Consider the following 15,233-nt stretch of genomic DNA (forward strand, 5'->3'; position numbering starts at 1 on the left):
TACTTGCTACTGGTAAGCCACTGTTCTGCTGTACTAGGTGTAAGGTAGTTGTTTATTTCTGGTAAGTAATTATATACACTTTGTGCTCCAAAGATGGGAAGGAATCCCTAGCTTTACCTGGGGAAAGTGATAACCAGAGAAGAGATGATATTTGACCTGAGTCTTGAAGGATGGTAGAAATTCATTAGGAAAGAGAACAAAAAATTTCAGTCAGAGGGAACAGTATATGCAAAGACACAGAATCTGAAACAACATGAAAAACTTGATGAACTCCTAAAGAATCAATTTAACTTTGTGTCTCAGTTTCCTTGTCTATAAATTGACTTAGTAATGATACCTATCTTCTATGGTTATGAAGATCAAATGAGTTAATATATGCAATTTAGAACAGTGTCTGAAACATGAGAACTAATTAATATGTTTTAGCTTTTATTATGATTTTGATAGCTATGGTTTGGTATGTGGCTAGAAAAGTGAGAAATGTTAAGTTAAAGTAATATTTGTGTATGAGGAACCTGAATATAGATTTACACTGTGCTAAGGAATGTGTGTGTGTTTTTTTTTTTTTCTTATAGGTGGTTGGGATCTCTATGAAGCTTTATGTTGGAATTTCAAATGTGTGACCAGACTTGCATTTTAGAAAGACCACTCTGCTTTCTGAAAGATAAATCTGGATGGGGAGGGAAGGGAGAAAAATTTGTGAAAAGTAGAGCCAGAAATATCAGTTATAAGGCTACTCACAATAGTTCATGTAAATGATGATAGAGAACCTAAATTAGTAGAATGACAGTAGAAATAGAAAGACAGGTACAAATTCAAGAAATTCGTAGTTATCAGATATCACAGACTGGCAACCAACAAGTGTTTTTTATTTGATCCACACAGTGTTTAAATTTGAACACCCTTAGATGGAGCATGCATTCTCCAGTTTGACTTGACTCTGCACCTCCCTCCTGTATTACACTCCAAATTGATGTTGCCTGGTTGGCCTTTTTGTGAGTGATGGAGAAGAGTTAAGAATGACCCTTAGATTTCTAGATTGGATAACCAGACCAACAGATGTGCCAACAGCCTAGACTGGGAACTCAAGAATATGAACATATTTGGGAGCAAAGATGTATTATGTTTAGAATATGTTAAATTGGAGATACCTCTAAGATATCAGTCAGAAATGTAGATCTGCATTAGAGATATAGATTGGGGGACTCATTAGTTGATAGGTGGTAGCTAAAATCATTTATGTGATGATACCATTCAGAATATAATTACAATGCTGAATGAAGAAGTTTGAGCCCAATGAGAAACCAGTGATATGCCCAGAAGTAATGCTAAAGGAAGAAAGAGTTTCAAATATAGTGTATATTAGTGGTTCTCAACATATAGGTCCTTGGGGCTCCCTAAGAGTCTTCCAGGGAGTCTAGGAGGTCAAAACAATTTCATAGTAATTCTAAGATGTTATTTGCCTTTTTTACTGAGTTGATATTTCACTAGCGGTGCAAAAGCAATCATGGATAAAATTCTGCTGATACCTTGGCAGAAATCAAGGTAGTATACTAGTTAATGATTATATTCTTTATCACCACACACTCTCACTTAAGAAAACAGTCATTTTCACTTAGAAATGTTCTTTATAAAACAGTAAATATTGATCTTATTAAGTTTTGACCCTTGTTATAGTTTTATATTCTGTGCATCAAAATGGGAAGTATACATAAAGCATTTCTAATGCATACTGAGGTATGATGGTGTCTCAAAGTAAAGCACTTACATGATTGAGTTGCAAACCAAACTAGCAGCTTTTTACATAGACCTCCAAATTTTTACTCTAAAGAACAACTGACAAACAAAGTTTTTTTCTGTGTCACTGAGTATTTGGCAGCCATTATCTCAAAAATAAAGTGAGCCTGTCATTTTAAGTTAAACAACAGACAGTATTTTTCACCATGATAAATATGAGCTTTCATGTACAAATTAGAATTTTGGGACTCTTTTATCTGCCACCATGAGCTTGAAAGCTCCCTAGTTGTTACAGAGTTTTCTGATGAGAGTGATAATATTAAGTAGTATTATTTTTAAAATACTATATAATGAAATGTGTCACCATTTGGAAGATCTGTATAACTTAGTGAACCAATACTTGTCAAATGATCAATGCATGATGATGTGAAATCATGCCTGGGAATAAATCTATTTAAAGTATAAGACTGACCAATTATTTTAATATAATAGAGCCTAGAAAACTCATTATTATGGATTCAGATTCCTCATTGCACTAAAAGAAACTACCAATGTTAAACTTTAGTGTAATATCAAAGAAGAATAGCCACAATGATCTGAATAGATGATTCAGATATTCTTCCATTTTCCAACTACATATTTACATGAGGCTGGATTTTCTTCATATACTTCAATCAAAGAACTTATTATATCAGATTGAAAGCAGAAGCAGACATAAAAATCCAGCTGTCTTGGGCTGGGGTTGTAGCTTAGTGGTAGAGTGCTTGTCTTGCATGTATGAGGCACTGGGTTCAATCCTCAGCACCACATAAAAATAAATAAATAACAGTATTGTGTCCATCTGCAATTAAAAAAAAAAGAATCCAGCTGTCTTCCATTAAACTGTCTTCTATGAAAATATTTGAAAATTTGCACAATACTGTCATTCTTACCAATTTTATTTTGTTTTTGAAAATAAAGTTCATAAACATTATTTATGTTAACATATATTGGACTTATTATTATACTTTAAATGAGTAAATAAATATTTTAAAATTTGTATTTTGAGATAGGTTCATAGTTACAATTTTTAACAGAGTATTAATAACCTACAAAAAACAAAGGCTTTTGGTGATCTTCAATAGTTTAAAAGTATGAAATGGTGCTAATATAAAAACATTTTTGAACTGCTTTTGTAAGTATTGAAAAAAAGTGTTGGGGTAAAACAAATGGTAAAACTTGTATTACTGTTAAATAGCCTGAGATTCTATAAAGAATTGAGACAATGAAAAACCAGAATATGGAAAAATATAATTAGACCTAAACAGTAGTCACTAAAGTTAAGTAAAAGAAGAGTGTGGACTAAAGTGGAAAGGGTTTTTTTGGAAAGAGTGACTTGAGCATATGTAGGATTTGGTAAAACAACAGAAAGGACAGGATGTTTTTCAAGCTTAGCAAGAATGATGACCAACATGAGTAAAGACTCAGAGGCCAAATATTGTGGATAGAACCCAGTGCCTCACACATAATTAGACACTCTACCATTGAGCTATATCACAGGCCCAGCTATGGATTTAATAGAAGGAGACTGAGAGGAATGCTCAGGAAACAATTAAATCCTATTAGGAGAACAGAATGATATCATATTGAAGAAGCCAATGGAAGACAGTTTTAGGGAGATATGAATGAATTGTATCAGATTCTACGCAGAATAGAAGTTTTAACGTATGATGTAAGCTCCCTGAAAGCTCTCTTAAAGTGATCTCTATATGTAACTCCATAAAGTTTCCTATGTGCCTAGAATTGTACCTGGCACATAGTAGGAGATGAATAAATAAATAAATAAATAAATGTGCTAAAGTTTCTGTAGACCATATAAACACATTTAAGAAAAATAACTAATGAGTAACATCTTCAGATATAACCTTGACTAGATATTTTGATTCCATTTACTTAGGAGGCACTATTATTGGAAACAAGTACAGTGTTATTAAGATGGACGTGAAGATTGAGGGTGAATCATTTAGCCCTGCTGACTCATATATGAGGCAACCAGAGAAAGGTAAATAATGTTATGTCTATTTGCATAACTCTACAGACCAAAACACAGCTGGTTGTCTTACCTTTCAGTCTTTTTAGGATGTGCTCTTCATCTGAGTAGGATATACTCTTTTGCTTGTGGTGTCTTGGGAAACATTATCCTGCATTAAAAATGAATATCTGCCTTAGAATTTAAACAGTTCTAATCAGATACATTAAGAAATTTGATTTTAGTTTGAACTAATTTTGGTATTGGCTTATATATTTTAGTTGTCAGTCTTTCAGAAGTCCAGTGAATTAATGAGTTGAACAGCCTATGTCCAAATTGATGGTTAAAGCAGTTTGTTTCTGTTTTGGTATAAATCATTATGAATATGAGAAAAATAGGTGATTTTTTATCAGAGGAGATAAGTTATCTGATATTTATGGATTACCTCATAAATGAATTATATGACAATGAGTATGTTTTGAACTAGAATTTTGTGTTAGTTATCAACTGCCCTGTACCAAATTGTCTCAAAAGTTAGCATGTTAAAACAGTAAAAATTATCTCACAGTTTCTGTAGGTTAGGAATCTAAAATATTTTAGCTGGATGCCTCTGGCTCAAGATTTCTCATGAGACTGCAGCTAAACTGTCAGCTAAGACTGTGGTCTTGTCTAAAGAATTGACTGGATGGGGCGATCCACTTTCAAGCTCACTTATGTGCTTCTTGGCAGATCTCAGTCCCTTGTCACATGTGGCAATCCCAGAGACACTAATCTAATAAAGAATGAAACAGACCAAGACATAAGCCAGAGTCATTTTGTAACTTATCTCAGGAATGACATTTCATCACACTGAAACAAATCAATAAATCTGAACACATACGAAGGTTTGTTAATACCAGGAGGTGGGATCATTGAGGGCCATCTTAGAAGCACCCTATCACATATTTATTGATACATATGTTACCTTCAAAACACACAGCTGAAGTTGTAGAGGGAGGGAAAACACAGAACTGAATGTTGTAGTAGTGAAACCAGTTACATATCCTATTTCCTGAAGTATGAAAAGTTAGCTTTTCCTCTACAAAAGAATTTAGAAAAATTCCTGAAACTTAAATACATATAGACTATTTTTGTTTTGTTTTGTTTTCCTTTTATGGTGCTGAGGATTGAACCAGTCCCTCATACATGCTAGGCAGGTATTCTACCACTGAGCAACACCCCTAGCCTCATATATAGTTTTAAAGTTATCTTGTATTTACTAAAACAGTCTGATAAGAAACTGAAAAGCCAAATCAGAAAAAGAGATTAACAGGAATGGATAAAATTTATCTTCAATTTACTACTACAATTATACAACCACCCAAATAGCAAAATATATTCAACATAAACAACAACTTCATTTAAATTTCAATGCTATTATTCAATTAATGTAATTTAATATGAAATAAGATACAAATTGCAGTTAAATATAGCCCATGTATGTTGTTTTTAGTACATATTTAAAGACAGAGATAGAAAAGAGACTAAATCAGAAAGAAATTAAATTTTTGAAATGGTATTATAGGCTTCCTCATAGTTCATGTTTCTTCTGATTACCTTTTCTTATATTACATTTTAGTTTAATAACTGAAATTATAAAAATACACATTTTTGATGATAGAATGGTAATTTAGTAGGAAGCAGAACAATGCTGTCTTGCAGCAGATCTTTAAATCCAATTTTTAACTAAATTAATTTTGTGAGGTCTAGGTTGTTCTAAATCCAGAAATTATAGGTATTCATTTAGATTCATAAACCATATCCCATTTACTCCAAATAAAAGATATAACCCTGTCCTTCTCTACAGAGAGAAAGGATTAAGGTAACAGAAAAAAAGTGCTTTATTAATCATAAAATGAGATGCCTATTTGAAACTGAGGAAAGAGAAAATATGTATAATATTAAAAGGAGTGTATTTGTGTAGATTCATTTCAAAAGAGATACACTTCTGAAATAGTCATTCCTTATTTGGAATACAGACAACTTTATTCTCACAAAGGAAAATAATAAGTGAAAAAGAAAGAGTTTGGATTAGTTGATCTTTCAGGTCCCTTTTATCCATGTTCAGATCAGGCATTTGAAGTATAAGTTTTGGTTATTTGTTTTAAGAGCAATAAGAAAATATTCAAAATTTCTAGATCATCCTGAAACTTCATTTTAACCCAAACTTTATTAGAGTCAATACCAAATTGTGTGTGTGTGTGTGTGTGTGTGTGTGTTTTCAAGGTATCTGAGCTTGGAGGCTATGGAGTAGGGAAGTGCTATATATACAGTTCAGTAGGAGGCTTACTCTTTTGTATCCTGCCATGAAATGTAGATAATTGCTTTGCAGCCATAAGCCACTTTTATATACTCTGTAGCTCAGGATTTGATTAGAATAAGAGAAAAGCTGTGATTGGCCCTCTCTTAGATATTCTTTTCAAATAGGCAGTTCCCAAATTCCTTTTCCTCTCAGGTTTAACTAATGTGGCTGCTCCCTATTTTCTCGCCTCTCATAGGATTTATTTCATACTTATTTTTTTATTCATCAGATAATTGTGTGCTTTCTATGTTCTAGGCACTGTTTGGGGTTTCTAGAAATACATCTGAGTATAAAGACCAAAAAATCTCTGCCCTGTTGCTTAGATTATAGAAAAGACCAAATACTACTCTCTCTCTCTCTCTCTCTCTCTCTCTCTCTCTCTCTCTCTCTCTCTCCCTTTCTCATAGGCTTAAGTGATTTTGTATACTGTTAAGTGGGAAGGTGTAAATGATTGTGTGTGTTTGTCTTAGTGATATAGTGATACCAAAGAAATAAGTTTAGAGGGATTGGGAGCATTGGTGGGGTACAGGTTGAGATTTTTAACTAGGATGCTTGGGGTAACCTCATTGAGAAGGGACATTAAAGCAATTATTTGGAGAAATTTGGAAGATAATGGCTATCTGGAGGAAGGGCATTCAAGCAGTGCAAACAACAAGTACAGTTGAGAGAATGGCTGGATTATTCAAGGAGCTAGTGTGACTAAAGCAGAATGAGCAAGGGGAATACTGGGGGATTCATTCAGAAAAATATAATTGAGGGAGAAGGTAGATTTTGCAGGGCCACAAGGCCATGGTAGGGACTCTGACTTTACTATGATTGAATTGAGGAGTCTATGAAGGATTTTGAATAGAAGAGTGAAATAATATGGCTTTAAAAAATCATGCTGCCTACTATCTGTTGTTCAAACCCATTTATTTGATATATGGTTGACATACAAAAAGCCATATGGGGCCTGGGGTTGTTGCCTCACACAGCTGAGGCACTGGGTTCGATCCTCAGCACCATATAAAAATTAACAAATAAAATAAAGATATTGTATCCATCTATTAAAAAATTCCATATGTATTTAATGTATAGAACTTGGTAAGTTTGGATTTAAGTATATACATGAAATCATCATGTTAGTCTATGCTATAAACTATCCATTGTCTCCAAAAGTCTTCTCGTTCTCTCTTATTTAGTGTTATTTGTGTGTGTGTGTGATTAGAACAACTAACTAACTTAAGATCTGTTTTACCCAGGCTGGCTCAAACTTGTGATCTTCCTGCCTCTTCCTCCCTGGGTACTGGGATTACAGGTATGTGCCACCATGCCTGGCCTTAAGTACATACTTAAGTTTACCATATGGTGTTGTTACTGTGTAGGCACTATGCTATATAGAAGATCTCTAGGATTTCTCCATCTCTCATAAGCAAAAATTGGTATACTTTGACTAATGCCTCCCTTTTTTGCCCTTCATCCAGCTCTTGGCAACCACCATTCTATTCTTTGTTTCTATGGGTTTGACTACTTTGGAATCATCATATAAGTGATTTCATATAGTATCTGTCCTTCTATTTCTGTCTTATTCCACTTGGCATGATGTTCTCCATGTTCACCCCTATTGTCACAAATGGCAGGATTTCCTTCTTTTTAAGGCTGAAAATATTTTATATTTGTCATATTTTCTTTACCTATTCATCCATATAAAGAATTTTATTTGCCTCTGTGTCTTAACTATTAGAAATAATACCACAGTGAACATGAGAATGAAGATATCACTTCAGGATCCTAATTTCAGTTCTTCTGGATATATACCCAGAGTAAAACTGCTAGATCATATGGTAGATATGCTATTAATTTGGAGAGCACATCCATATTGTTTTCCATAGTGGTTTCACCAATTTACATTCTCATTAACAGTATATAAGAGTTCCCTTTTCCTCACATTCTCACATTAATGTTTTTAATGTATTTTTATAATAACTGTTCTAGTAGGCCTGAGGTAATATCCTATAGTTTTGATTTGCATTTCCATCATGATCAGTGAAGTGGAGTACCTTTTATATACTTACTAGATATTATGTGTCCTTTGAAGTAATACCAATTCAGGTACTTAGCCCATTTTTAATTTTTTTCTTGTTATTGATTTGCAGGAGTTACTTACATATTTTGGATGAAAACTCTTTATCAGATTATAGTTTGCACATGTTTTATCCCATTCCAGAGGCTGCCTTTTCATTTTGTTGATTGTTTCCTTTGGTGTGCAAAAGCTGCAGCTATCTTGAGAAGAGTTTATAAGAGGTACAGGCAAGGTGGAAGCTGGGAAACCACTATAGTGATCCAGGCAAGAGATGATGGTGGTTGAGAGAAAGATGGAAATCGTGTTTGATGGTGAGAAGTAGATAGATTAAGGATATAGTGTGAAGGTAAAACAAACAGGATGTACTGATAGATTGGATAGCGAGTATGAAATGGAGAAGTCAAAGATTAATCCAAGGTTCGTTTTTTGTTTTTGTTTTTGCCTGAGGAGGGGAGTGACATTTACTGAGATGGGAAAGACTGCAGGTGGAATAAGTTTGGCATGCAGAAGTTCAGTTTTTTTATATCTTGGTTTGAGATCCTTACTAGAAATCTAAGTGAAATGTCAGGCAAGTAGGTGGCTATATGAGTCTAGAGTGAAGAGGAAAAATCTGAAATAAAGCTATACATTTGGGTATCTTCAACATATGCATAATAATTCAAAGCCAAGGAAATGAAGACAGGGGACAGATTCAAGAACTAAACCCTGGGTCAATATAATTTTTAAAAGTTGTGGAGAAGAGGAGGAACCAGAAATCAAAATGGCTAGTAATTAATAGGGGAAACATCAAGAGAGTGTGATATCTTGAAATTTGTACATTGGCTATTGATCATAATTGCTCCGTCCTCTCTATTGTCAGTGCCTAATCCCTAGTTCAGCACCACTTTTATTACTGTCTAAACCATAATAATCTCTTAACTGGTTTTCTTGCCTCCCTTCTAATTCCTATTTTGCATCCCCCACACTGTCAGACTCTTCTGTTTAAAACCCAAATTGGATCCTGTCACTCTTTTGCTCAAAATGCTTAATTTATTTGTTGTTTATGCATACTCTGCTGCTTTTTCTCTTCCACACCTCTCCTTTTGCTTATGCAGACCATTGTTCCTGAATGCCCCCTATACATTTCATATTACCTGGCCAACTCGTACTCATCCTTCCACACTCAGTAGGTACTGTCTCATTCAGAAAGCCCTCCTTGGTCTTTCCTCTGTACTTCAGTTTACCTTGTGCATATGTTAATTGTTACTCTGACTATATTGTTTTCTAATTACCTCTTTCTACCATTTTGGGCTTTTATTTCTTGAAGGATCATTCAAACGTTCCATAAATGTTTGGTACCTAGCAAAGGGTCTGACACATAGTAGGTACTTAGTAAATGTATAATGAATGAATGAAAAAATGAATGGTCACTTTTCTCCTTGTTCTGGATATGTCAGTTTCAGTTTAAAGTGTTATAAATTTTTCTCTTTGACTTTGAATTGTTTCCAATTCTTCAATTTAAAATTCTAGTATAACTAGTTATGGGACAGAATAACTTATCTGCATCTCAGATACAGGAGCAGCATGAAGAATAAAAATATGCTATGGGTTTGATAGCATTGGGATATCATCTCCCCCAGTGTAATCAATATACATCTGAGTTAGTGTAATACAGCCATTCTTCACAAGTGGAATATGTTAGGTTACTTTATTGACCTCCAGGGGATATCTTTCCCACATAAAATAAGTTCTTGAGGGGAGACTCATGTTTGTACCTCTGGGGTCATTTGCCATTCTGGACCTTTTAAAGGGTATTCAGTACTCACTTGTCATAAGCTAAATGCATAAAATTAGATTTTTCCACTAATTGGCTTTTTTTTCATGGATGGAAATATAAAAATGCCCATGATGAGGCATACCTGTTATCCAGACAATCCAGTATTCTTTTTACTGTGAAGGCTTATTGAAGAAATCATTTTATGCCTCCCTAATAATCTTAAATAGGTAGAATTATCTCTGGGCAGAAAAAAACTAATTTCTTTCAGTAGTCCATGATGAATATATTGTCTATGATTTTATCAAAAATATATTTAAATTTGCTCATCTGTAATGGTAAAAAAAATCTATATTTGCCACAAAAAGTTGTTTTGTTTTGTTTTGTTGTACCCAGGGCCTTGTGCATGCAAGGTAAGCACTCTACCAACTGAGCTATATCCCTAGCCCTGACAAAAGAGTTTTTAAATTATATTTTGCTATTTGAAGAAATAGTTTCTTTTTCAAATAAGCATTTTAATATAATTTTTATATATAGAAGACTGGACATAATTAATGCATAAAACTTGATGAATTTGAAGATAAGTACTTGTATACACCATGGAACCATCATCTTAATCTATGTCATAAACTTGTCTCCTCAAAATTTTTCCTTCTGCTCTTTTATTTCTTAATTTTTTTGTGTATATGTTTAAGAAATCTTAACATAAGATCTATCTCTTAGAAAAATTTTAAGCATAAAATATGGTACTGTTACCTATAGGTACTACACTGTACAGTAAAGGACTTCTTTATCTTGTATAACTAAATTTGTACCCATTGACTAATACCTCCCTTTTTGCCCTCCCCCATCCCCCGGAAACCACCATTCTACTCTCTGATTCTATGAATTTGACTACTTTCAATTCCTCATATAATGGTATTATGGAGTATTTGTCCATATGTGTCTGTTTGATTTCACTTAGCATGATGTTTTCTAGGTCCATGCATGCTGTTGCAAATGGCAGGATTTCCATATTTTTAAGCCTGAACAATATTTCATTTGAGTATACAGATACACACCTGTATCTTTTATATGTGAAGACAAACATACATGCATATATGTATAAATGAATGTCTACATGCCACATTTTCTTTATCCATGCATCTCTATATGGACATTTAATTTGCTTTTATTTCATGGGTATTGTGAATAATGTCCTAGGAAATACTTTCTAAATTTTGAGATAAAAATCACATGGTGAATAATTTACATAATAATATGCACAAATCTTAACCATACAATTTGATGACTTTTAACAAATGAATGCACCCTTGTAATCTACACCATACTGAAGACATAAAACATTTTTATCCCACCAGAAAATTCCCATATAACTCTTTCCAGTCAATCTTCAACCTACATAACACACAACCACTATTCTGACTTCTGTCACCCCAATTAATTGTTTATTATTGAACTTAACATAAACAGGATCACACACTATTTCTGGTTTCTTCCCCTCAGCATTTTTACTTTTTTATTAACACATGGTATTGTGTTCCTTTTTGTTTTTGAGTATCATTCCACTGGATGAATTAACTACAGTTAGCTTATCCATTTCCCAGTCAATATATATTTGTTTTGTTTCCAATTTTTTGTTTGTATCATGAAAAAGTCTGCTATAAATTTGTAAGCACTTAATACTATGTATTCCACTCCAAGAACTGCTTCACTTATCTCACAAATTTTTATATGCCCATGTTTACTCATTTTGAAGTATTTTTGATATTTTATGTGCTTTTAAAAAATTATTTACTTATTCTAATTTGTTCTACATGACAGCAGAATGCATTTCAATTCATAGTACACATATAGAACACAAGTTTTCATGTCTCTGGTTGTATAAAAAGTAGAGTCACACCATTCGTATCTTCATACATGTACTTAGGGTAATGATGTCCATCTCATTCCACCATCTTTCCTACCCCTATACTCCCTCCCTTCCCCTCCCTCCCCTTTGCCTTGTCTAAAGTTCCTACATTCCTCCCATGCTTCCCGCCCATTCCCATTATGGATCAGCATCCACATATCAGAGAAAATATTTGGCATTTGTTTTCATAGAATTGGCTTACTTCACTTAGCATAATATTTTCCAACTCCATCCATTTACCTGCAAATGCCATGATTTTATTCTTTTTTAATGCTGAGTAATATTCTATTGTGTATATATACCACATTTTTTTTATGTGTTGCCTCCAAAATACAGTGAGGCACACTAGGAATTGAGACTTTCTTTTTTTTTTATTGGTTGTTGAAAACATTACAAAGCTCTTGACATATCATATTTCATACATTAGATTCAAGTGGGTTTTGAACTCCCATTTTTACCCCAAATACAGATTGCAGAATCACATCCGTTACACATCCACATTTTTACATAATACCATATTAGTACTGTTGTATTCTGCTACCTTTCCTATCCTCTACTATCCCCCCCTCCCCTCCCCTCCAATCTTCTCTCTCTACCCCATCTGCTGTAATTTAATTCTCTCCCTTGTTTTTTTCCCTTTCCCCTCACAACCTCTTATATGTAATTTTGTATAACAATGATGGTCTCCTTCCATTTCCATGCAATTTCCCTTTTCTCTCCCTTTCCCTCCCACCTCATGTCTCTGTTTAATGTTAAACTTTTCCTCCTTCTCTTCCTTCCTGCTCTGTTCTTAGTTGCTCTCATTAGATCAAAGAAGAATTTGGCATTTGTTTTTTAGGGATTGGCTAGCTTCACTTAGCATAATCTGCTCTAATGCCATCCATTTCCCTGCAAATTCCATGATTTTGTCATTTTTACTGCTGCATAATACTCCATTGTGTATAAATGCCACATTTTTTTTTATCCATTCATCTATTGAAGGGCATCTGGGTTGGTTCCACAGTCTAGCTATTGTGAATTGTGCTGCTATGAACATCAATGTGGCGGTATCCCTGTAGTATGCTCTTTTAAGGTTTTCAGGGAATAGTCCTAGAAGGGCAATAGCTGGGTCAAATGGTGGTTCCATTCCCAGCTTTCCAAGGAATCTCCATACTGCTTTCCAAATTGGCCGCACCAATTTGCAGTCCCACCAGCAATGTACAAGAGTACCCTTTTCCCCACATCCTTGCCAGCACTTGTTGTTGTTTGACTTCATAATGGCTGCCAATCTTACTGGAGTGAGATGGTATCTTAGGGTGGTTTTGATTTGCATTTCTCTGACTGCTAGAGATGGTGAGCATTTTTTCATATACTTGTTGATTGATTGTATGTCCTCCTCTGAGAAGTGTCTGTTCAGGTCCTTGGCCCATTTGTTGATTGGGTTGTTTGTTATCTTATTGTCTAATTTTTTGAGTTCTTTGTGTACTCTGGATATTAGGGCTCTATCTGAAGTGTGAGGAGTAAAGATTTGTTCCCAGGGTGTAGGCTCCCTATTTACCTCTCTTATTGTTTCTTTTGCTGAGAAAAAACTTTTAGTTTAAATAAGTCCCATTTGTTGATTCTAGTTATTAACTTTTGTGCTATGGGTGTCCTATTGAGGAATTTGGAGCCCGACCCCACAGTATGTAGATCGTAGCCAACTTTTTCTTCTATCAGACGGCGTGTCTCTGATTTGATATCAAGCTCCTTGATCCATTTTGAATTAACTTTTGTGCATGGCGAGAGAAAGGGATTCAGTTTCATTTTGTTGCATATGGATTTCCAGTTTTCCCAGCACCATTTGTTGAAGATGCTATCCTTCCTCCATTGCATGCTTTTAGCCCCTTTATCAAATATAAGGTAGTTGTAGTTTTGTGGATTGGTTTCTGTGTCCTCTATTCTGTACCATTGGTCCACCCGCCTGTTTTGGTACCAGTACCATGCTGTTTTTGTTACTATTGCTCTGTAGTATAGTTTGAAGTCTGGTATCGCTATACCGCCTGATTCACCCTTCCTGCTTAGCATTGTTTTTGCTATTCTGGGTCTTTTGTTTTTCCATATGAATTTCATGATTGCTTTCTCTATTTCTACAAGAAATGCCGTTGGGATTTTGATTGGCATTGCATTAAACCTGTAGAGAACTTTTGGTAATATCGCCATTTTGATGATGTTAGTTCTGCCTATCCATGAACAGGGTATATTTTTCTATCTTCTAAGGTCTTCTTCTATTTCTCTCTTTAGGGTTCTGTAGTTTTCATTGTATAAATCTTTCACCTCTTTTGTTAGGTTGATTCCCAAGTATTTTATTTTTTTTTGAGGATATTGTGAATGGGGTGGTTGTCCTCATTTCCATTTCAGAAGATTTGTTGCTGATATACAGGAATGCCTTTGATTTATGCGTGTTGATTTTGTATCCTGCCACTTTGCTGAATTCATTTATTAGTTCTAGTAGTTTCTTTGTAGACCCTTTTGGGTCTTCTAGGTATAGAATCATGTCATCCACAAATACTGATAATTTAAGTTCTTCTTTTCCTATTTTTATGCCTTTAATTTCTTTCATCTGTCTAATTGCTCTGGCCAGTGTTTTGAGGACTATATTGAATAGAAGTGGTGATAGAGGGCATCCCTGTCTTGTTCTAGATTTTAGAGGGAATGCCTTCAATTTTTCTCCATTCAGAATGATGCTAGCCTGAGGCTTAGCATAGATAGCTTTTACAATGTTGAGGTAAGTTCCTGTTATCCCTAGTTTTTCTAGTGTTTTTACATAAAGGGATGCTGTACTTTGTCGAATGCTTTTTCTGCATCTATCGAGATCTCGATCATGTGGTTCTTATCGTTAAGTCTATTGATGTGGTGAATAACATTTATTGATTTCCGTATATTGAACCAGCCTTGCATCCCAAGGATGAATCCTACTTGATCATGGTGCACAATTTTTTTGATATGCTTTTGTATTCGATTCGCCAGGATTTGATTGGGGATTTTTGCATCTATGTTCATTAGAGATATTGGTCTGTAGTTTTCTTTCTTTGAAGTGTCTTTGTCTGGTTTCGGGATCAGGGTGATGTTGGCCTCATAGAATGAATTTGGAAGAGCTACTTCTTTTTTATTTCTTGAAATAACTTGAAAAGTATTGGTATTAATTCTTCTTTGAAGATTTTGTAAAACTCCGCTGTATATCCATCCGGTCCAGGGCTTTTCTTGGTTGGTAGTCTTTTGATGGCTTCTTCTATTTCCTCCTTTGTTATTGGTCTGTTTAAATTGTGTGTATCTTCCTGCCTCAATCTGGGCAAATCATATGACTTAAGAAATTTATCAATATCATCACTATCTTCTATTTTATTGGAATATAGGGTTTCAAAATAATTTCTAATTATCTTCTGTATTTCTGTAGTGTCCGTT

The 15,233-nt window shown here is 34.4% G+C and overlaps 1 protein-coding gene across 12 annotated transcripts in view; it reads left to right on the top strand.

Annotated features, from left to right (window-relative positions):
* The window catches only part of Enox2 (ecto-NOX disulfide-thiol exchanger 2), a 309,809-nt gene that overhangs the window by 35,697 nt on the left and 258,879 nt on the right, over positions 1-15,233 (top strand). For 3 of the 12 annotated variants that reach the window (XM_058571364.1, XM_058571386.1, XM_058571373.1), the window contains exons 3-4: positions 3,674-3,778; positions 7,328-7,383. The exons of 6 other annotated variants lie outside the window; for them this stretch is intronic. The gene's annotated coding sequence lies outside the window, so the exon portion shown is untranslated. The remainder of the gene's footprint in view (positions 1-3,673; positions 3,779-7,327; positions 7,384-15,233) is intronic. 3 more of the 12 variants (XM_058571371.1, XM_058571359.1, XM_058571384.1) reach the window with 1 other exon arrangement.

This window comes from Marmota monax, unplaced genomic scaffold, assembly GCF_021218885.2.
Source record: "Marmota monax isolate L192 unplaced genomic scaffold, Marmota_monax_Labrador192_F-V1.1 WCK01_AAM20220418_F8-fsc00054, whole genome shotgun sequence".
In the NCBI taxonomy this organism is placed as follows: Eukaryota; Metazoa; Chordata; class Mammalia; order Rodentia; family Sciuridae; genus Marmota; species Marmota monax.